This window comes from Rhinatrema bivittatum, chromosome 5 (genome assembly GCF_901001135.1).
Source record: "Rhinatrema bivittatum chromosome 5, aRhiBiv1.1, whole genome shotgun sequence".
In the NCBI taxonomy this organism is placed as follows: Eukaryota; Metazoa; Chordata; class Amphibia; order Gymnophiona; family Rhinatrematidae; genus Rhinatrema; species Rhinatrema bivittatum.
In genome coordinates this window covers 355,608,797-355,632,975 of record NC_042619.1, presented here as the reverse complement: position 1 = coordinate 355,632,975, position 24,179 = coordinate 355,608,797, and positions in this window count along the sequence as shown.

Here is a 24,179-nt window from a genome sequence, read left to right as displayed (position 1 = left end):
TAGAGTGGGGAAAGGGACAGGTGAATGTTCTACAGTGTGTATGTGTGTGTGTGTGTGGGGGGGGGGGACAGGGAAGGGAAGGCGATGATACCAGGAGATGGGGGACAGGGAAGTTGATGATGACAGGAGTCAGGGGAGAAGGGCAGAGGGAGAGGGAAGATGATGATTATTCAAGGAGGTGGGGAGGAAAGGTGAAATGAGAGGGAAGGTTGATAATAATGCCAGGGAGTGAGGTTGAGGAAGGTGATGTCAGGGTGTTGGGGGAAACAGAAGATTGAGATGATGTCATTGGGGGGAGAGGAGTGGAGAGAGAGAAGGTGATGATGCCAGGAGTGAGGAAGAGGGCAAGTGATGTCAGGGTTGAAGGGAAAGGGAACAAAAGGTGATTGGCATGGGTAGTGGAGGGAGAGAGAAGAGAAAGCAATGATGCCAGGAGATGGCGAGGAGAGGGAAATTGATGATTGAACAGGGTGTATGGGAGAGGGTGGAGGAAGAAGGAAGGAGATGAGGCCAGGGGGCAGAGGGAGAGGGTTGAAAGCAGAGGGAAGGTGATAATAATGCCATGGAGTGAGGGAGAGGGGGTGAAGGCAGATGGGAAGGAGATGATGTTAGGGGGAAGAGGGAAGTTGATGATGAAGGGAGAGGAAAGGTGATGATGATGATGATGCAACGGGGTGGGGGTGAAAGGTGGTGATGATAATGCCTGGGGATAGGGGAGAAGGATGAAGGATGAAGGAAGGTGATGATGATGATGATGCCAAGGGGTGAGGGAGAGGGATGGAGGCAGAGGGAAGATGATGCCAAAGGGTGAGGAGGAGAAGAGGGAGAAGGCATGATGATAATGATGATGGGGAGTGAAGGGAGAAGGAAAGTTATGATGATGATGTGAGGGGGTGAGGAAGAGATGGTGATGATGCCTGGGAGTGGGTGAAAGAGAAGGTGATTATGATGCTGGGATGGGGGAGATTTATGGAGGGATAGAGGGAGAGGGAAGGTAATGATGATGCTGGACGCGAGGAGGAGTGAGACAGAAGATGCCAGGGGGGTGAGGGAGAGGGGTAGAAGGAAAGGAATGGTAATGATGATGATGATGATGCCAAGGGGTAGGGGAAAGGGAAGAGAAGAGAAGATAAATGATGATGGGCAAGTGGGTGGTGTGTCACAACAAAGTGACCCCTGTGCCAGGTGTGGCATGAAACAAAAAAAGTTGGGAACCACTGGCTTAGAGGGACCACTTCCTCTGCCTCTTGGTGACAATGACCAGAAGCCCGCTTTCGTTTTCTGTTTTATCTCCAGATGTGTTCAGGGATTGATTAACAGACTGGGTGCCCTAGTGTGAAGTATTGGAGGGGGGGGGGGGGTGTTTGTTGATTTAAGATTTCCAACAGAGTCCAAAATATTAGCGGAATGGTGGCAGGCTGAGGCTTTCCTGTTGGAAGTTCTCCTTCAGTGGTAGACCATGGCATTACTTCTGATGTGCGGAGGTCAGCGACCTTGCAAACTAGACACTCTTAGTCAAACGCCTACTTCTCCCAACTGGAAATCTGGGCCTCCATGTGTCTATTTTAGTGGTGGACAAGTCTAATCTTCTAGGAGTGCAAATTGGTCTGGTTTTCATCGAACTGTCAATAAACATACATGAGATACATTTGTATACAATGGAGGCAGTACATGCAAATATATCTCATGCATATTCATTGTGGATATCCTGAAATTCACAGCAGTCTGTGGCCTAATGACTAGAATTTACCACCTCTGATTTACCAGTGAATGGTATGGTATATTAACGTATCTGAACTCATGTGTGCCTGCACAGATCCGATAGAGTGGGAGGTGAGACCTCTTTTCAATCTCTTTCTTAATGTGGGGGAATGACTGTCATGGGCAAGGCGAGGTGATCCCGACAGGGGTGACATCCATGAAGGCAGAGCCTCTTGCATTATTTTATGACTGCTGGGGATGACATTCGTAGACTCCTGCAGGGGATGTGGTGCAGAAATGGAGCCCTGGTGTGTGATAGGCGAGCCACCCATGGCCAGCGAGTGCCCCCCTCCACCCCCCACCCCCCCCCCCCAGTGCCGCTGCCCTGTATTGCTGTGGTAGGGTATGGTGTGGCATGAGACAATGAGAGGATTGCAGCGGCTGACTAATGAATAGTCTGTGTAAGGAAAAGGAAGTCTTGATGAGGGTACTACCGATGATGTGTATTGATGGACAAAATAGCTGTCATTCTATAAAGAAAAATAAAGATTTCTGAGATAGGGGAAAAGTATTATTGAATATTTTGATACATGCTGATCTGACATGCCAGCTATTGTTCAGGATTTGAAGCCTAATAGGGCATTGGCATTTTTTCTGCCTCTGTCAAAATGCTTTCTTTTTATGTGTTGACTAATGGCAGCCCTTTTCTCCATTATATCTGGCCTGAATAAGAGAGTATGCAAATAAGACCAGTATGCGATTGAAGTGTAGGCAAACTTTTTTTACTTTTTGCCCTTAGCTTGTGCTGACATCAACAGCCTTAGCATGCTCCTACTATTTAATCTGTCTTTTTAGTGCTTTTTTTCTTTAAAAATTATCAGCTTTGTATTTACTTTGTCTCTGAAGACATTACCTCCTACAACATTCAACCTTCAGCAACCTAATTGTCAGAATAGGTATAAAAGCTAGAAGCCAAAATAACAATTTGCTATAGAATTTATGGAGTGAATCTTGAAAAGAATAATGCACATAAAAGTAGCATGTACAGTATCGTAGCAATTTTCAAAAGCCCATTTATGCACGTGAAACCTTTTGAAAACTCAGCCATATTGAATGAATTTTCAAAGGTGTTGTGCACGTAAAACTAGCAATTTTCAATATCCCATTTATGCATGGTATCCCAGTTTTGAAAATTACCTCCAATGCATGTAGTCCAAAATGGGAAAAAAATGGATTTTCCCCATTAAATTTATGGATTTAGCCCAAAATTGAAAAAAATGAAATAACATTCCTAAATTCCTCCAAGAATCATCAACCATGATTCCAACAGCGTTTCTCAACTCACCCAAAATCAGTGGATTTCCTTCTCATAAATTAGTTTGTAAATGTGGAATTCCTATATGTTAAGGACAAGAATGGTTTATTCACAAAAGCTCTTACATAATTTGTTGTATTATTCCGTTCTTGAATTTGTACCACCTTTCATAGTGGCGCTGTTGGGTGCGAAAGCCTACAGCGATAACACCGCGGTGGTGCGATCACTGCTGGCTTTCACAGGCCCGTCCCCCCACCCCCCGTTACTGCCGGGATTCACCATTCTCTGCGAGAATGGAAAATCCCGGCCACCAACTACATTATAGGAGATCCTTTGGCCTTCTCTGAAAAGTCACCCCTGTGAAGAAGTCAGTGTGAGTACGGACGGGCAAAATGATGTTGGATGAACGACTAATGCACAAGGGTCATTTAAAGAAGAGACAGAGATCTTAATGCACTACTAAAGGAAGGAAGGAGGGTAAAGTGTTGTGTTTTGTTGATGCTGTTATCGCTACTGTGGAATCCTGTGACTCATTGTTTTGTGATTTTGATTGTCATATGCTGGTACCCCAGAAGAATCAACGCCTTTGATACACGTGATACTCTGAGAAATCCCAGAGTTATGGGTTTGAAATTCTGGGCCTATTAATGAATGGAAAAAGAGAAGACTTGTGCATGGGAAAAAGTTGATTTGGGTAATTTTCCTGTCTAGCCATAAACAATAATGCCCTTTATGCCTATGTGCTAGTCCAATCCAACATCTACCTGACCACTGTATTTTTTAAGCCAAAAAAAAAGCTGATACAAGACCACAAAAAGATTTTTGTTAGATGACCTCTTTTATTTTATCTGCTCTTAGCTGGGGTTAGATTTTCATAAAAATACGGGAAATGTGAAATATAGTGAGATTCATATTGAAAGGGTGAATAGGCCCAAGCAAATAGGGAGGTGCGTTTGTTTGAAATGAAACAGGAAAAATCAATAAGGTTCTAAATTCCTACACCTCCAATCGGATACATTTTACCTGAATTAGGAGTTACCCAGGTAAAATGTATTGGATAAAGGGGGTTATTTACAAAAGCATTTTTCCCTTAGACACAGCATGGATGAAAAGCTTTAGTAAATCAGGCCCAAAGGGAGGCATTTCTGAGCAGGCCAGAATTATCTGGGTAACTTAGCAGGATAACTTGGATATTCAATGTTATCCAGAATAAGATATCTAGATAATTTCAGTCTTGCCAAGAGGCAGTTGTAAAGTTACCCACATAAACTTTATTGTGCGTTGAGTGAAAAAGAATTTTCTCAGATTATTCTTAAATGTGCTACTTGCTAACTTCATGGAATGCCCCCTAGTCCTTCTGTTATTCGAAAGTGTAAATAACCAATTCACATCTACTCGTTCTAGACCTCTCATGATTTTAAAGACCTCTATCATATCCCCCCCTCAGCCATCTCTTCTCCAAGCTGAACAGCCCTAACCTCTTCAGCCTTTCCTCATAGGGGAGCTGTTCCATTCCCCTTATCATTTTGGTTGCCCTTCTCTGTACCTTCTCCATCGCAACTATATCAAATTATACACTCAGAAAGGGACTGTGTATAACCTTATATACTATATATAAATTATACACTCCAAAAAGTATTATATACAATAATATACATTATCTTTAACTAGTACATACAGAAGACACTATATATGACATTACAAATTATACGTTCAGAAAGGCAACTATATATAGTCTAGCAGGATTGCTATAGGGAAAGGTAGGGTTTAAGGACAGGGGAAGAGGGTATAAAAGGGGTATAAGGAGGTGCAGAGATATGGGAGACAAATCAGAGTACAATTAAAGGAATAAAGGAGAAGGCTATAAGTATGGTAATACAAATAGAACATCTAGTCATTTTAAAAGTTATTCAAATTTTCCAACTACCAATAAACTATTTAAAAACAGACATCAAAGATCACCCAATAATTAAAATTAATAAAGATGAAAAAAAGCCTCCCCTGCTGTTCATACCTGAGATCTTTTGCATTCCAGATGCCCTGAGATTGTTGTGGATTAGCAGGGGGAGAGGAGCGGGATTGTTGCTCATAAACTTTATTCTCTCTCTCTCTCATATGTTTAGACATGCTTGCTGTCATACATACCCACATATGCCCTCTCATACATGTACTCAAGCACACAGACATGCTTTTGCTCTCATACATGTACACGTATATGCACACGCACACACGAACATGCTCTGTCACAGCCTCGTCCCTGGCAGCACGAGGTCAAAAGCAGCAGCCTCTTCCTTCAGCCCATGGTGCTCTTCTTCTTCTTTCTTCAGGCCTGCAGGGGCTGACGCTCCTCTGCCTCCTGCACAGCTTCCTACAGCCGACCAGGGCCAACATTACGGCTTCCTGAGTGGGCGAGGTCACGCTGGTCAGCTGCTGTTGTTGTTCCTGCTCTTCATTGCAGCGCAGCCCGGGCCAGTCTGCATCTTCTTGTTGTGAAGATGCACTCTTGTTCTTCCCGCCTACGTTGGCATCAGTATGGACTCTCCCTCAGGACCGCACTGTGGCGTGTTCTCTTCCAGCTGCGCAGATGGGAAGAGGGAGGGACCATGCCGATGCCACCCGCATGTTTAACAATCATGGGTGGGGGGGGGGTGTGTGAGGGGGGGGGGGGTAATGTAGAAAAATGCACTGATATGAGCAGCTCTGCAATTCTCTTCTTATGCATTTTATCAGTAATTGATGTCATAGTCATTGGACCTTCCGTGTCCAGGAATGGGTGGATATTTAGCAGAGAAACGTAGCTGGTAGCAGACAAGATTAGATCGTGTCAAGATTCACCGCTGAATTTGCCTATCATAAGGGAGGAGTAAAAAAAATGTGCATAAGAACAGGATGCCCTGTATAATAGCAACAACCCTGTGGAAGAGTATGCCAAAAGCACAAGAATAGGAACTGATTATCTGAGGCTTCATAAAAATAGGAAAAACACGGCTATTTCCTGCGGATAGAATGAGGATCACATAGGCAGGGATATCGAGGCACCAGAGCTGTATTTTTTAAATTAGTGAATGAGTTCTGCAAACTGTTGTGTATAAGCACCCTATCCTGGTCAGCACACAGGAAGGGCCATGGACCATGCAAGGCCCCATTGACCTCTGGGGCTGCTGCACGGGGGGGGGGGGGGGGGAGGAAAGGATTTTCCTTCGCTCTGGGACTCTTCTGCACCACTAGTCTTACCCAAAATAAAAAAACAACAAAAAACAGTCTTCACTCTTAAAGCAGTTGTTCGATATAAAGTATTTACGGAACTGATGGCAAGAAAGCTAAGATCAAAACCAGTACACCGGAAGGTAGTGCATTCAAGCAAACCTAATGCCACAAAATCAAATACGGTCTCTGTCTTCTTCTTGCACAATTTCACCAAACAGGTAAGCTCTTATGTACAGGCACCATCCCTAGGCCCTCCCAGTACCTTTTAGGTGGAGGAATCTGCTTGTCTTCCAGGTTCCTCTTACTTCTGTTCCTCTGCAGAGCCCTTGGACTGAGAGGCTTGGTCAGGAAGGTGTCCCAGTTCTCTGAGAGATCCCCTTCTCTCTTGGGTCCTACTCAGATTCACTTCTTCTTCAAGAAATTTTCCTTCAGCACAATCTGTACTCCCGGGATTTCCCCTTACTGGAATCCTGCAGTTCTCCTGCTTCTCTCCTTCCAGATTTATTTTTATTTTTTTAAAAACTTTTATTGGTTGCCCAACAGATTACATCTTCCTTAAGCGATCTGCAACATTAAGCCAAACAAGTTAAAAAATACATTTAAAAAACAACGTAGTCGATCCTGCTGAGCAAATTCTTTCATCAGATAAGTTTTCAACGCTTTCCTAAATTGTAACAGGTCACCTTCTTCTCTCAAACTAGGATGCAAATTATTCCAAAATTGGGGAATCATTCCTGAAAAATGTCGAAGCATTTTAACCCCTTCGAATTCTCAAATAATGCCCATTCAAAGCCCTCAAGCTTCTGCTAGGCTTATACCAGCTGAGATGATTTTTCAATTGCTGTGAACTTACTCCATTTAAAGTTTTAAATGCCAAAGTCAAATTCTTAAATTTGCATCTGGCACCCACTGGGAGCCAATGCAAATTCAATAATACTGGCTCAGAAGGCGTTCTCCTAGAACTTCCTGTCACAATACAAGCTGCCATATTCTGGATGATCTGTAATTTTCAAACCATTTTGACAGACAATCCCAAAAATAAAGCATTACAATAACCAATATAAGACAACACTAGAGCAAAAACCACTGACCTCAAAACTGTAATATCCAAGAATGGTCTAAATTGTCTAAGCACTTTTATTCTCAAATAGCTATTTCTTCCCAGAAGTAAAACATGTTTTTCTGAACTCAAGGTTGAATCTAATTGTTCCCCAAGAGATCTAACCTCCTCCTTGGGGAAAATCTCCTCCCCCCATCAACTTCAAAGGGAGATCTTATTTGTTCTCGAAAAACAAGATGTCTTCTTAACATTCAACACCAACTTACTCTCAGTAAGCCAACTCTTCACTGACTCCAAACAAATTCCCAACTGCCTATAACAATCATCTCTTTTTGGTCCCAAAGGAACTAGGATCTGGATATAATCTGCCTCCCTGATAATCTCACCAATTTTGCTCAAAAAATATTGAACAAAATTGGGGAAATAGCCAATCCTTTTGTCACTCCACATCCCACCTCAACGACAGCTGAATAGCTGTCTTGGAAATGTACCAGCTGTTTTCTCCTAGGTGGATTACAAACTGGTTAAAAGACAGGAAACAGAGAGTAGGATTAAATGGTCAATTTTCTCAGTGGAAAAGGGTAAACAGTGGAGTGCCTCAGGGATCTATACTTGGACCGATGCTTTTCAATATATTTATAAATGATCTGGAAAGGAATATGATGAGTGAGGTTATCAAATTTGCGGATGATACAAAATTATTCAGAGTAGTTAAATCACAAGCGGACTGTGATACATTACAGGAGGACCTTGCAAGACTGGAAGATTGGGCATCGAAATGGCAGATGAAATTTAATGTGGATAAGTGCAAGGTGATGCATATAGGGAAAAATAACCCATGCTATATTAATTACACAATGTTAGGGGCAATAAGGTGCCACACGGCTGCAACCGCAGTGGATGAAAACACACTGATGTGATCCGGCCGGCTGCACAATTTCGTCCCCCACCACTTTCGTTACCGCCGTTCATCATTCTGCTATATTTATATATTTATATTTATAGCAGAATGTCGAATCTAGGCCTCAGTGACCAAGTTACCAGGCGATCCTCACATTTATATATTTATTTATTTTATTTACTTTATTTATTTGTTTGTTTTTATATACCGATGTTCGATTTTACATATCACAACGGTTTTCAAACAACTGAGTGGTGCAGGAATCCAGGCGTTTCCTTTTGTCTAATGCAGGGAACGTTTATAACAGCAAAAAGATAAATAGATAAAAAGTTAAACAAATAGTCAAGGTGTAGTTATTATATATTACAAGATAACATCTGTAATTGAATGATGGTTAAACAAATTAGCAAAGGTATATATATTATATATCAATTCAGTATACAGGGAATACTCAGCTACCCAGCTATCTACATTCCTAATAATCGAATCACCAAGTATGATAGCTGATCTAACCCTTCCCTCTGAGCACTAGCCTTTGGAGACTCATCTTCAATGTGAGAGGATAATGCATCACTGATGAGCAGGTCCTTGCTACAGGATCACTTCCTGCCACACCAGGGTGATGCATTACTACCTGTTTATCTTATTTTATCCCAAGCAGCACAGGGGCTACCAGACTGGAGTTAGGGCTTGGCTACTATGTCCCTGAAGGTCTTTTCTATATACCTCTCTGTCTGCCTCAGCTCCTCTAGATCTGCCACTAGCCTCCACAGAGGCTAGTGGCAGATCTAGACCTGGTGCAAAGAGCCAGAAGCTCTTTGCACCAGGAGCACACATTCAACCTCTCACCAATTGAAAGATAATAATCATACATAGGAACCATTAGAAATGCCATACTCGGTCAGACTAAGGGTCCACCAAGCCCAGTATCCTGTTTCCAACAGTGGCCAATCCAAGTCACAAGTACCCAAACATTAGATAGATCACAAGCTACTATTTCTTATTAATTACTATCATAGCAGTTTATGGATTTATCCTCTAGGAACTTATCCAAACTTTTTTTTAAACCCAGTAACACCAATTACTGAAACCACATCCCCTGGCAATGAATTCCAGAGTTTAACTATGCGCTGAGTGAAAAAGAATTTTCTTCAATTTATTTTAAATGAGCTACTTGCTAACTTCAAGGAGTGCCCCCTGGTTCTTCTATTACCTGAGAGAGTAAATAACCGATTTACATTATCTTGTTCAAGTCCTTTCATGATTTTGTAGACCTCTATCATATCCCCTCAGTCGTCTCTTCTCCTAACTGAAGAGCCCTAACTTCTTTAGCCTTTCCTCATAGGGCAGCCGTTCCATGCCCCTTATCATTTTGGTCGCCCTTCTCTGCATTTTCTTCAGTGCAGTGATATCCTTTTTGAGATGCGGTGACCAAAACTGCACACAGTACTCAAGGTGCGGTCTCACCATGGAGCGATACAGAGGCATTATGACATTTTCCATTTTATTCACCATTCCCTTCCTAATAATTCCTAACATCCTGTTTGCTTTTTTTGATTGCCGCAGCACACAGGACAAAAGACTAGAAGACCCCCATCTCACTGCTGGACTGCTGTCTCATCTTCATATTGTTGAGCTCCTAGTTAATTTATGTTGCTATGGGATGTCTACATCAGAGCCCTTTAAATTTATGTGATGTATTTAATGTTAATTTAGCAATGACCTGCAAGGGAACAAGTCATCCAATTGGTAAGGGCTAGGTGTCTCCATTGTTCTAGATCAATCCCTGATTGAATCTTGATATGGAAATTACTCTTGTCCTCTTACATGGGATAAGAGTTTATAAATCAAAAGAATGAGCTTAAGGTTGGGTGGGAGCTAGGGTGGATGGGAGGGAAAGAAAAATCCTAGAAAATGAATTATCTACCTTCCTGATCTTCTTTTTCAATCACATGCTCAGACACTAGAAAATAAGTTCCCTGACCTATGAGCTGGAAGGGTGGTAGAGCTAGAGGCAGCTGTGTGTATGCAGGTGTGGCTGACATTGCTGGTGGGTGTGTGACTGTAAGTATGTGCAGGGCTGTCACAAGAGGGGGCAAGAAGGGTGACAACTCTGGGCCCCACCTTTTTCAGTCAGTCTGTGAGTCTGAGTACATGAGCCCAAAAGGGAAAGGGGGGATCTAAAGCAATATTTGCCTGAGGCACCGCTTGGTCCAGCAATTGCCCTTGGTATATTATGCATGAAAACAAAAGTTGCGTGCATGCGTGCCTCTGACTTCAGATGATCCACGTGCTCTCCGATGAGCGTGCAGCATCTTACAGCACAGTCTGTCAGCTATACTTACTCACGTAATTCTAGTTTAAGTGAGAAAGTGATTAATGCACATCCGAACACATTGCCAGAACTGCTCTCATGATGAATGAATGGAAAATGAAATGCAGGAAATGTAAACTCCAAAGAAATTATCCTAACTGATCACGCCAGAGTGTGTATGAGTTTCTTCATTCAGGCTCACGGTGAGTCACGTCAGCCGTCTGCCCGGGAAAGAACAGCACGGAGGAAAGACTATGTTGGGTAAAACTGCACAAAAGAATACCTGTCAGTTTAAGATCCGGCATTGTTTTCCAGTTAAATAAGCCTCAATTTGAGTAATCATATTTTCTGTATTTAAAAGAAAAGGGAAAGGATACATGCCACTAATTTATAAGTTGATTTTCCCCGAAAAATGCAGTTTGGATATTGCAAGCATGTGTCAAATATTTGTCAAAGACTATATAATTAAATTGCATGAACGACGGAGATGGAAGTGCACTGTATTTGCAATACAGCAGGGCACCAAAAATGAGTGAATAGCTTTATGCTGCCCGATAAATAAATTGGTGTGCTGATATATTTGAAAGGGATGCTATTTTTATTTAAGAATAATATGTGTAAGAAAACATCATCCCTTGCTGGCAGCAGCAAAATGTTCTATATCCAGGCACAAAGTGTATGCCTACAATACCTTTCAGCTGAGCGGTAGAAGGTCTTTAATTGTATATGTCTTGTAGGTTGGTGAATTTATTAGTCTGTTTGCTGAGCAGTACTTATTAAAGACTTTCATAGTTACATAGTGCAACTAGTAGATAACGTCAGACAAAGACCAGTTGGCCTACACATCCTTCTCAAATAGTTGTCGAGGGAAAGGATAGGTGTCTACCTTTAGAACTTGTTTAACATTACTGCTAAAGTGGCGGGATCTCACACTGGTTCAGATTTAGGTACTGAACAAAGATAATCACATGAAAATTTGCACTGTAGCTATTACAATACTATGATGGTGATTTTTAAACAGCCGTGCAGGCATGCATGTGTTACGATCCTGCCCGCGAGGAGCGCGGGCAGGCCCTTACCTTCACGCGGCCAGTCGGGCCGCTGACGCTGCGGTGGTCCCCCCTGGGCGTCCGGGCTCCTCCCCGGCCGTCTCCAGCTCCGTGCAGCGGGGCCGACCCGCAGCGAGCGCTTCCTCGTGGTCGGGACCCCCGCTGTCTCTCCTGGTTCTCCCCGGCGTGCTCTGCCGCTCCCGTGGTCCTCAGCCGGCAGGGAAGGGCGTCCCTGCCGGTGCCCGTCGCTGCAGTCCGGGTCCTTGCCTGGCAGGGAGGCCGTCTCTGCCGGTGCCTGTAGCCCCCCACCTTGCCTGCGGTCTGCAACCGCTCCTCCAGCTTCCCTGCAACCAGCCTTACCTCTCTGCCTGCAGTCTGCTACAGCTACCGGCTTGTCCTGCAGTCAGCCTTCTCCAGCTCTCTTCCTGCTCTCCTGCTCTCATCTTCGTAGCTGGAAGCCGCTCCCGCAGCCTGCCACCTCTCCAGCTCCAGGGCAGGCCTGCTTCGCTGCTTGCCTGCTTCCATGGGTCCTCCACGTGGCTGAGGACGCCACCAGCTTCCAGCACTCATCTCTCCAGCTTCCTAGGGCGCGAGCGCGCGCCTCTCGTCTGTTCTTCAAGGGCCAGCCAGGTGTGGCCCCTGCTGGCTCCTCCCTGGGCGTTGTCCACCTCAGCTCTACAAAAGGATTCAACGTTCAGTCTGTCTTTGCCTTCGCAAGGATTTGGTCACTCCTGAGATCCTCGTTCCAGGAGTTGCCTTGTGTTCCAGCCTTCTGCAAGGTCTAAGTGTTCCATGTTTCCAGTTGTTCCAGTCCTGATGTTTCCAGTTGTTCCAGTCCTGATGTCTTCAGTTGTTCCAGTCCTGATGTTCGCTTGTTCCTGTTCCTGGCTTGAGGTCTGATTCCTTCTCCGGTATCCATGGTCCAGCCCAGATATTACAAGCCTTGCACCTTAATCCTGAAACTCACCTGAAAGCTAAGTACCTTGCTCTTGAACCTCTTGAAAGCTAGCACCTTGATCCTGTGTCCTCCAATGTCCTGGTACCTCGCGGCGAGCCACGCCGAGGTCCGTGACCAGCCCTCGGGGCGGGCTGATTAGGGCCATCTGTGATGCAAGCCATGTACCTCGTTTCTAAGTCTCTGAGAAGTCCTTGTTCCTGACCCTGTCTCCAGCCTTGGCTGCCGGTGTACAGCAAACAGCTTCTTCCCTGTTACCTTGATGTCGGTGCCAGATCCAGTTCCTGATCCAGTCCCATATGTTCTGCCCTTCGTCTTGTCTGGCTCCTGAGCCTTCTGGCCTGTTGGGCCCTGGAGTGGCCAACAGGTGGGATTCGTCCCTGTGCTTTGGAGCTTCCCTTCCTGCCAGCCGACGGGGCTTCGGATGTCAGTATCCCAGCATCGGAGTTCGCTTCGCCTGGATCTCTCCTGCATTCTCCTGTTCTCACCGTGGTCCGTGACCTGCCCTCCAAGGCAGTGTTGGGGACACGTGGGACAGGGTGGCCCTCGATTCATTCCCAGGAGTGGTCTGAGCAGGGTGCCCTGATGGACTGTGCTCATGTCTTCCTTCAGTCCTTGTTCCTGAGTCTACATCTGTACCTTCAGTACCTCACTTCAGAACCTACCTCAGCATCTTCAGTACCTCGCTTCTGAACCTACCTCAGCACCTCGCTTCTGAATCTACCTCAGCACCTTCAGTACCTCGCTTCTGAACCTACCTCTGCACCTTCAGTACCTCGCTTCAGAACCTACCTCAGCACCTTCAGTACCTCGCCTCTGAACCTACCTCAGCACCTTCAGTACCTCGCTTCTGAACCTACCTCTGCACCTTCAGTACCTCGCTTCTGAACCTACCTCAGCACCTTCAGTACCTCGCTTCTGAACCTACCTCTGCATCCTCAGTACCTCGCTTCTGAACCTACCTCTGCACCTTCAGTACCTCGCTTCTGAACCTACCTCAGCATCTTCAGTACCTCGCTTCTGAACCTACCTCTGCACCTTCAGTACCTCGCCTCTGAATCTACCTCTGCACCTTCAGTACCTCTCTTCTGAACCTACCTCTGCATCTTCAGTACCTCGCTTCTGAACCTACCTCTGCACCTTCAGTACCTCGCTTCTGAACCTACCTCAGCATCTTCAGTACCTCGCTTCTGAACCTACCTCAGCATCTTCAGTATCTCGCTTCTGAACCTACCTCAGCATCTTCAGTACCTCGCTTCTGAACCTACCTCAGCACCTTCAGTACCTCGCCTCTGAACCTACCTCAGCATCTTCAGTACCTCGCTTCTGAACCTACCTCAGCATCTTCAGTACCTCGCTTCTGAACCTACCTCAGCATCTTCAGTATCTCGCTTCTGAACCTACCTCAGCATCTTCAGTACCTCGCTTCTGAACCTACCTCAGCATCTTCAGTATCTCGCTTCTGAACCTACCTCAGCATCTTCAGTACCTCGCTTCTGAACCTACCTCAGCATCTTCAGTATCTCGCTTCTGAACCTACCTCAGCATCTTCAGTACCTCGCTTCTGAACCTACCTCAGCACCTTCAGTACCTCGCTTCTGAACCTACCTCAGCATCTTCAGTACCTCGCTTCTGAACCTACCTCAGCACCTTCAGTACCTCGCTTCTGAACCTACCTCAGCATCTTCAGTATCTCGCTTCTGAACCTACCTCAGCATCTTCAGTACCTCGCTTCTGAACCTACCTCAGCACCTTCAGTACCTCGCTTCTGAACCTACCTCAGCATCTTCAGTACCTCGCTTCTGAACCTACCTCAGCATCTTCAGTACCTCGCTTCTGAACCTACCTCAGCATCTTCAGTACCTCGCTTCTGAACCTACCTCAGCATCTTCAGTATCTCGCTTCTGAACCTACCTCAGCATCTTCAGTACCTCGCTTCTGAATCTACCTCTGTACCTTCAGTACCTCGCTTCTGAACCTACCTCAGCACCTTCAGTACCTCGCTTCTGAACCTACCTCAGCACCTTCAGTACCTCGCTTCTGAACCTACCTCAGCATCTTCAGTACCTCGCTTCTGAACCTACCTCAGCATCTTCAGTACCTCGCCTTTGAATCTACCTCTGCACCTTCAGTACCTCACTTCTGAACCTACGTCAGCACCTTCAGTACCTCGCTTCTGAACCTACCTCAGCATCTTCAGTACCTCGTTTCTGAACCTACCTCAGCATCTTCAGTACCTCGCTTCTGAACCTACCTCAGCATCTTCAGTACCTCGCCTTTGAATCTACCTCTGCACCTTCAGTACCTCACTTCTGAACCTACCTCAGCATCTTCAGTACCTCGCCTTTGAATCTACCTCTGCACCTTCAGTACCTCGCTTCTGAACCTACGTCAGCATCTTCAGTACCTCGCTTCTGAATCTACCTCTGTACCTTCAGTACCTCGCTTCTGAACCTACGTCAGCACGCCCAGTCGCTGAGTCTTCGTCTGCACTTCCAGTACCCTGCTTCTGAGTCTACGTCTGCACTTCCAGTACCCTGCTTCTGAGTCTTCGTCTGCACTTCCAGTACCCTGCTTCTGAGTCTTCGTCTGCACTTCCAGTACCCTGCTTCTGAGTCTTCGTCTGCACTTCCAGTACCCTGCTTCTGAGTCTACGTCTGCACTCCCAGTACACTGCTTCTGAGTCTCGTCTGAATCTATGTTCCAGTCTTCGCTGTCCTGGCCTCCGTCCGGCCTGCCGCTTCATGCCGTACCCTGCGGCAGGTCCGAAAGGGCTGGGAACGGTTGGAGGACTGTTCACAAGACCAACATTGCGTTGTTGGGTCTTCCGAAGCGTGCAGGTCCGGAGGAGGGCCTGTCGCCTGGTCATCACTCCAGTCTTGCTTCCATCCTACCCATGCTCGGGCATGCCACGCCTCCCGCGGCCCTCTTCGGAATCCTCTGGGGTCGAGCCGCGGCCCAAGGACCACACCTCTCTCAGGAAGTGGGATCGCTCTCCTAGCGCTCCACAACAGCATGTACACACGTATGACGGCTCATTGCGAATGGACACGGCCATCTTATAGAATATGCGTGTATATGCGCACGCAATATAACATCAGCTATCCATGCGTACATGTGCGCACAATTTTGTAAGGACACACGCTTGTGCGTGCAAATGCCGGCTCTACCGCACAAGTGGAGGGATTCTATTCGATACGTGGACCGAAGCAATTACCAGTTTCCCCAGTCCGTTCACCCAGGTACAGGATCCCAACTTCCTAACTCCCCCCCAATTAATCTTCCTCCTGTTTACCCTATTTGCTCCGACCCTTCAAACCCTGCTGACTAGCCCAGATTTTTTTTATTTTAAAACTTACACGAAATCCATAGCAGTAGTAAAATTACACAGTAGGGGACCCTGGCGCGTGCTTGTGCGCGCAAATACTAATGCGCACATTTCAAGTCACCTTCCTGGGATACCCCTGTCTTGCCCATGCCACGTCCATGCCCCATTCCTTTTTTAACTTTTTACTTTCAGGCAGGCGTTAATTTCAGGCAGGCACCAGGGAAGTGTACAGAAAAGCAGAAAAAACTGCTTTTCTGTACACCCTCCGACTTAATATCATAGCCATATTAAGTCGAAGGCCCCAAAAACGAAAAAAAATTTAAAATTAAAAAAAAAAAATTTTTTTAAATGCCCGCAGCCCACGGGTCAGAAGACGGACACTCAATTATGCCGGCGTCCATTTTCCGAACCCGTGGCTGTCAGCGGGCTCGAGAACCTACGCCGGAAAAATTGAGCGTCGGCTGTCAAACCCGCTGACAGCCACCGCTCCTGTCAAAAAGGAGGCGCTAGGGACACGCTAGTGTCCCTAGCGCCTCCTTTTTACCGCGGGCCCTCATTTGCATCTTCTTCCCCCCTGAATCGCGCGCACAGGAGAGTGGCCTGTGCGCGCCGGGAGAGCGGGTGCTCGCCCGCTCTCCCGCGACTTTTACTGAATCGGCCCGTTTGTTCTCCTATTTACGCCTGCCTGAGGCAGGCGTCTCTTGCACGCGCCAGCCGGCTGCTGGCGCGCCAACCCCCAGCACAGCCGCTGTGCCGGAGGCCTCAGTCACGCTCCCAGATTAGCACCACACCCACGACCCCACCCCTTTTTCAAAGCCCCGGGACATACGCGCGTCCCGGGGCTTGCGCGCGCCGCCGAGCCTATGCAAAATAGGCTCGGCGCGCGCAGGGGGGGATTTAAAGGGTTATGCGCGTAACCCTTTGAAAATCTACCCCATAGAGTATTGCATTTCATTAGGATAGGGTACTCACTAGAGAAAGCCATGAAAGATATCCTAGCTCGCTACTGTAAGTATGTCCTGTAGAGCAGATATTGTCCAGGTTTAGAATCTGAGCACCATGAGACAATTGTGGAATACTGCATTGCTTCTAGAGACCTCATGACAAAAAGGAAAAAAAAAAAATCCAAAAATGTTGGCCTGTTTAAAATCCAAATATTGATCACTTATATTACATTTAGTCAGTTACAAATGTACTTTCCTTAGACTGGCATACATTTTAATTTTAATATTTCTATAACATTCTACTTTTAAAAGATTTTAGGGCAGTGGAAGGATTTCTCATTTGATAATTGACACTTAGGAGTAAACTATCTGTTATGTTTTGTTGGTGTTGTGGGCCCTTGGTCTTAGCAAGAGATGGAACCTCCCACAGGGAGGAGCCCTGTGGGGACTTGCTGTGATAGGCTGGCTCTAATGGTACACGCACAGAAGTCAAGAGAGTCTTTATTATACAGCCGATGATGGGAATAACCCAAGGAGCAGGCAGAGTATCTCTGCACAGAGGAGGGTGGTCCCAGAGGAGTGCTCTCGCTGATACTCTGCAGTGTGACTTGCGGAGAACTCTCACCAATAGACTGTGGATCTGCTAGTGGTCCACAGAGTGGGGTACGCCGTGAATCCACACTGTAGATGGCAGGCCTGTGGGGTAGATCCGGTAGTGGTCCGCAGAGCAGGGTAAGCTGTGAATCCACGCTGTAGTAAGGTGAGAGAGAGAGACTGGAAGCTGGGATACTCACTGTAGCGATAGGATGAGGAAGGTAGGGACCTCCGAGGAGTGGAGGCCCAGGACGAGGCAAGGTCCCCAAGGAGCAGGAACCCAGAGTGTCCTAGCTGGAACAAACTGACCCCAAAGGGTAAAACAGAAACGTAGCAAGGCCCCCGAGGAGTGGGTACCTGGGTCATCCGGAGAGAGTATAGAGCGAAGGCATCTGTAACCTGAGCGAAATCAGCAGGAACGTATGCTTGCTAACTCATAGCTGGAATGCCTGGAGGTAATGACGTCATGCAGAAGGAACGTCCCCGGGATTTCCGCAATAACGTACATAAAAGGAGGGCCAGCGCGCGTGCCCTAGGTGATCTCAGAAGGAAAATGGCAAATGCAATTGCCCTTGTTGGTCCAGGGACACTGGAGCAGTTGGCATGTAGAAGCAGAGGCAGCCATCTTGCCAACTGGAATGGAGAAAGGTAGAAAAGAGGTGAGACAGAGAGGCCGCAGGCATCTGCGGCCAATGGGCGCAACACTATCAAAGGGGTTTTGTTATGTTTTTGTAAGGATGTGAACCCTGGGCCGAAATGAGAGATGTCTCCACCCACAGGGAGGAGCCCTGTGAACCTCATCGTCAGAAGGCGTGGTCTCAGCGGTGTAGGACAAAGCTGTCGTATAGAGACTTTATTATGGAGGAAGGAAAGCAGAGCTCACAGAGTGGGAGATGCAAATAAGTACAGTTCTGAGCAGTGGGGTATACCCAGGGTGATTCCACTGGTGTGAAGATCTGGTAGTGGCCCGCAGAGCAGGATATGCCAGGTAGTCCCTTCAGACGAGTAGAGATTACCTCAGAAGTGCAGATCTGGTAGTGGCCCGCAGAGCGGGGTACACCGAGGATGTCTGTACTGAAGATGATGATGATGAAGAGAGGTCTGAGGTGCAGGAACCCGGAAGTGGATCTTGTAGCTGCTACGGCAATACCCGCAGCACAGGGTATACTGGAACAACTTCTACTGAAGAGGAAACGGTAGTGGCCCAAGGCACGGGGTACACCGCAGTGAAGCTTCAGTAAAGCTGGTATCGCTGAAGTCTGTAGTAAATTACTCACAAGTGGTAGATCCAGGAGAGTGACCCGAGAAGTGGGTCAGGTAGTAGTCCAAGGCAGGAAGGTCCTCTGAGGAGCGGATAGCCAGGAACATGGAAGGGCCCCCGAGGAGCGGGTACCCAGTGCGTCCACACGTCAAGAGAAGAATCTGGAACTAGAAATCCAAGAATGGAGCGGATTCAGTAACAAGGGAACTCCTTGCTAACTCGTTGAAGCAAAGGGCCGGTCAGCTTAAGTACAGCAGCGAGTTGACATCATCCAGAGGGGACGCCCCGAGGTTCCCGCCATGACGGGTACAAAGGAGGCCCTTGCGTACCTTAGGTAATTCCGGAGACAAGATGGCGACCGGCAGCGCCCATGCCATCCTGGGGACTCCAGGGAGGTCGACGGTGGTTGGCGGAGGCCACCATTCTTCCTAGGATTGACGATGCAGGGAAAAAGGAGGTGAGCATGAGTGGTCGCAGCCGTCTGCGACCGACAGGCATAACAGGTTTCATGCGTAAAAATATCATTATACATGCATATATAGCATGCATGCACTCACATGCTCTTTTATAAACATCAAAAGTATGCATGTATTTTTGGTTTCACGTGTACATTTTGCCAGGGGGAAAATGTACACGTGGCATTCTGGGGTGAGATTAAGAAATATATGCGGAAATTACTATTTTGTAAGAGATATACATGTATGCATTTCCAAACTTGTTCATACACTTTTACATTTGCTATTTGCCTGGCATAAGTGAAATCAGGCTTGTCTGTTGTTGAGAGATGTGCGTGAAGTGGTGAGGATTCAGGGTGCAGTGTTAGAGGGTGAACTAGAGAACTGGGAAAACTGGTGATTCTAAGTACTTACATGTACTTTAAAATATACCTGGGTGTCTATTCGTTCAGCATCATAATTATTTTGCGTATAAAATGTACACACGTATATTTATTTAAAAAAAGTAGAGAAAGTATGCATTTTCTTGCCTTGGAAATATTCACACATACTGAAACCTACATGAATACTTTCGAAATAGGTATATGCGGGGTATTATATAAACTGTGCCACTTCTGCCACACGGTTTGTAAAATGCTAGCTTTAGTCACCACGTGTCCATTTGCGTGCACAAATACTGTACCGCAGATAGGTTTGAAAGTCAGATCGTTTTAAAGCAGCCTGTGGTGGGCTTGAAGCCCGCGTGCGCACAGCACACACACACAGACGTGCGCCCTAATTCCCAACGTGGACTTGAGCATGTAAGCCCACTTCGAAAATGAGCAGGGACCATGTGGGAGAGCAGGTGTACATGTCCACGGGAAGATTTATGCACGTACTTTTGATAATGGAAAGTAAATGCGTCAATGATTTTCCTGGCCCCCAGCTCTGGAAACGCATAGTCTGCATAAAAGTATACACAAAATCACCTCTGTGCGTGCTTTTTACGCAAACAACCCTTGTATGTACATGGCTTCCAGAAGCCCATATACGTACAAAATTGCTTTTTGAAAATTATCCTCTGAAAAGCTAACCAGGTCGTGCAGTTGATTCTCTGTACATAGATTCCAGGTAACTTATCTTTGGAATAGGATTAGTCTCCTCTTTTAGTGGTTGGGCTGAATGTCGATCCCCTGGAATAGAATAATAACGAGGAACTGATTATCCAGGTTACTATAAAACATCTCGGAATGTGATTTTTTAGCGTAAGTCAAATGGCAAAATGTTTTAATTTAGTTATGTTGCTTTATGATTTATAAGAAAACTTGAACATTGATATAAAATATAATGTATCGTGTGTGTGAGAGAGAGAGATTTTGGATAATATATTTTATTGATAATTTACAGTTGTGATGGCTCTCATTTATATATGTAGGAGGATTCTAATTTTTTTCTCGTTTGCATTGTCTTGCAGGCAAGATCATTTTTTTCAATTGCTCAATAAGAAGGATGCCCTTCAAAAAGATTTTAATTAGATAGCTAAATTATTAGCTGAAAACTTTTCTCTCCCCCTGGGGGTACTTTTACATGTGCTACAAAGGGATGGCTGCATGGTGGGGATAGAGGTGTCTACAAGCAATGCGCGATGATTTCATTTTTTTTAAATCTCGGTGCATGCATAACACACTGACTTTTGCATGCTGTAGAGCAGGGGCAAAGTCCATGGGTATGGAGGTACAGTGCCCCCTCCCCCCGGATTTTCAAAGGAAAATGCCATGGGGCTTTGACTTACAGAATACAGATGTGTGCTACAAATAACTCATGGGCCTGCAAGGAGCCCACTTGCTTTAAAAGCAATTTTATTGGCCCCCAAAACACAAACGAACAGAAGAAATGAATAACATGAGCCCCTCTCCCCCCAGGAATCATTGTTTTCAGAATTTTTTTTCCTCTAAGAACAAGTTAGTTAAATATTTTGTCTAGCCTACAATTGTCAGTGGATGCTAAAATTAAAATTATGAAAACCCATTCATGAAGAAAGTGATCTATTAAATGAATTTATATAAGCAGCAGTCCAAATACCATTTTTTCCTCTAGCATTGTAGGTTAATTATATAAATGTTAACTTCAGATTTTTCCTGTTGAAATAAAACTTCAAACGATAAATGTACAGAGGCTAAATAAAGCAAGTGTGAAATTTAATTCATGGGAACTGAATTAGCAGACATGATTAAAGCAGCTTTTGCCTCTGCTTTTTGTCTTTTGATTGTTATATAAATTACAAACATTGAGCAATATTACCAAAAATAACTTGAATGATATTCCATTAACGAGTTCTTCACATTTAACACTGCAGCTAAAGTACTGTATTTAATTTATGTGGGTAATTTAATTTAATTTTTGTGAAAAAAAAAAAACTAGTTAAATGCATGTAAACATACTAGTTAAACTGTACGTCTTCATTTTTTCCACTTCAATGAGTAAAGGCTGTGTGGAATAGACTATAAAAATTGCACCAAATAGCATATTCTCTTTTTATTGCCTGTCAAATTACTGCTGTGACACCCTTAGTTGGTGGTGAAACATTGTGAGCCACTGTTAGCAGTGAAGTGCAGAATGTGAATTTCTCATTGAGTTTAGGTAATGTACCATAAGACATTGCAGAGAAAACACTAATTTTCTGAATATACAATGGTAGGCATGGTGTTTACCAACGAGAAATGAAGATGTTACTAAACATAGTTTTTTTTTTAATTTGACTTGTTAGCCCATCTTTATATGTAATTTGTTCTGTGAGCAGCACTGACATTATGGACTTAGTGGCCTCAGCCATACGGAAGTGTCAGCTGCGGTGGCTGCCGTCGGTGAGCAATTTTCACGTTGGCATGAATTATTTGTCCAGATTTGCCCAGCCTGAGTCGTGGAGCTGCGCATGATTCCACATATCTAGCAACTATAATCTCTTCCAGTTTAACAAGCGCCCCTACCCCAGTCACCTTCCATCCTGTATTCGCCATATATTTGAGATGGCAGCTGTACCAGGTCTTACTGAAGAAGCCATTGAAGGTCTCCGGTTGATTGTCGACGGCATCTCTTTAGCAATACAAGAGACGGCATGTCTCATTTACTAAATACTACAATCACAAAAAGAGAGAGGGGGGTGGTCGGCCCAGTGGCCGTGAAGAAGGGCCTGGCTTCAGTTACCGCTTCGGCTCTTCCACTCTCCGGGTCTGCACTTAGCCGTTGGACTTAGGGGGCTCCCATAATTGCAGGGTTTCAGAAGGGACCCTGATGTGTGGGCTCCAGCCAAGGACTTTTTACTTCAATGACTGGATGAAAGTAAAGCAAGGGGGGGGATATTAAAATTAAAAGGGGGGAGGGGGCGGAATTCTCCAGGTAGTTACAAATTAAGTTTCCTGGTGCCAATCCCAGCCCTGGTTCCTCTGGAACTGGAAGGCCAAAGGGACAAGAAGGAATCGCAGGGTGAAAACAAAAAGGAAAAAGATAAAAGAGAGGGGTCTGAATGTTGTATTACGATCCTCAAGAGACAGTTTTCCAATAGAATCTCATGTAATATTTAGGGCAGATATAAACCTATTGTCCTTTCCTATCTGAGATAGCTTAATTTTAAGTAGAACTTTCTATAAAAATGGGGCAAGAAAACAACGGCATTTCTTAGACAATGGGAATCCTAATTGATACAGCTTAATATAGTGGTGTTCTATGGTTGTTTTGATTTTCTTTGATTCCTAGCTAAGCAGTCATTAATATTGGATGGGTTGCATCAGGAACGATGACAAATTGGTGCATATTTATAGCTTTAATCTAACCCTTATTAAATGAACCTCGTTTTTAATGAATTTTTCCTATCCAGTAAAGCACTGTCATTTGTTTCACCGAGGTCTTCTTGTAAACATCGGTTTAATCATGATTCCCAAGTTTTTTTTTTTCGACTGCTACGGCTGCCTCTTTTCAACTTCAAATTAATGGTATGGGAATGAGCCAGGCCTTTTATCTTATTCCTAATAAATATCTAATAATGCTGAAATGAGTAGAGATCAACCCAAGCCTGTAACTGGTAAGCCCCTTCATATGCTCAAACACCTGGCAAAATTATTCATCAATTCAGAAAACCACATTTAAATGCAGTAGTTCAAAGGCTTTGTGAATTGTAGAACAAGGCGTTCAGAAGTGAAGTGCACTTCAGCTGCAACAGTGTCAGAGTTTAGAAAGACAACCATTTCCTGCAAGATGAAGGGCTCACAGGAGTTGAGGTATAAGCTCTGCCGTTCTGTTATTGCTTTATATACTTCTTTCTACACAGCACAACCAATCGCTAGAGGCAGCCTGAAGTACACTTGCACTGTGAGAAGAGAAGTGCGGGTTTTTCGTAGGAGAAAATGAATTTTCTTATGTGATCTAAAAGTGTACAGCAATTCCAGGGTGGTAAGAAGAGGCACAAGAAAAACGAAATGATTTAGTTTTGGTGTGTCAGTTATTAGAGTCCCAGAAGAAGCTCTTTCATATCAACCTACATGAAAAAGGGACACAGGCAGACTGAGGAGAAGATGATGGTGATCTATAATGAAGCCAATACAGGCACTGCTGCCCAGTACATGATAGATGATGATGATGAGGAGGAGGGTGATGATGATGACGATGAGCCCAGGGATCCGCCAGATACAGTCATCTGAGACAACAGAGCTCAGCTGCCACCGAACAGCAAACATGCCCCATGCATGTTGAATGCGTGACTTCTGCAAATATTATACATGGCACCTAGAGAAGCGACATTGGTTAATTGCAAATTTGTCAGGATATTTAGCAAGAGAGTTGTTGCGGCACCAGTTAGCATGACAAGAAGTCATTGTTTCCTATGTGAACAAAGACTTCCTTTTTAACGCTGTTTAACTTAATCTGTCACAGAATGCTGGGTGCCATGTCATTTTAAAGTGGCAGATAACCCATGTCACTATCCCATATAGTGCAACCTGCAGAAAACACATTCTGATAAGGGAAAGCTATCTAAGCAGACAAAAATAATTGATAAATTGCTTTCTTGTTAGTTTTACCAGATTGGCTAAATATTGCTGTGCAGCAAAATTTATGACATTGG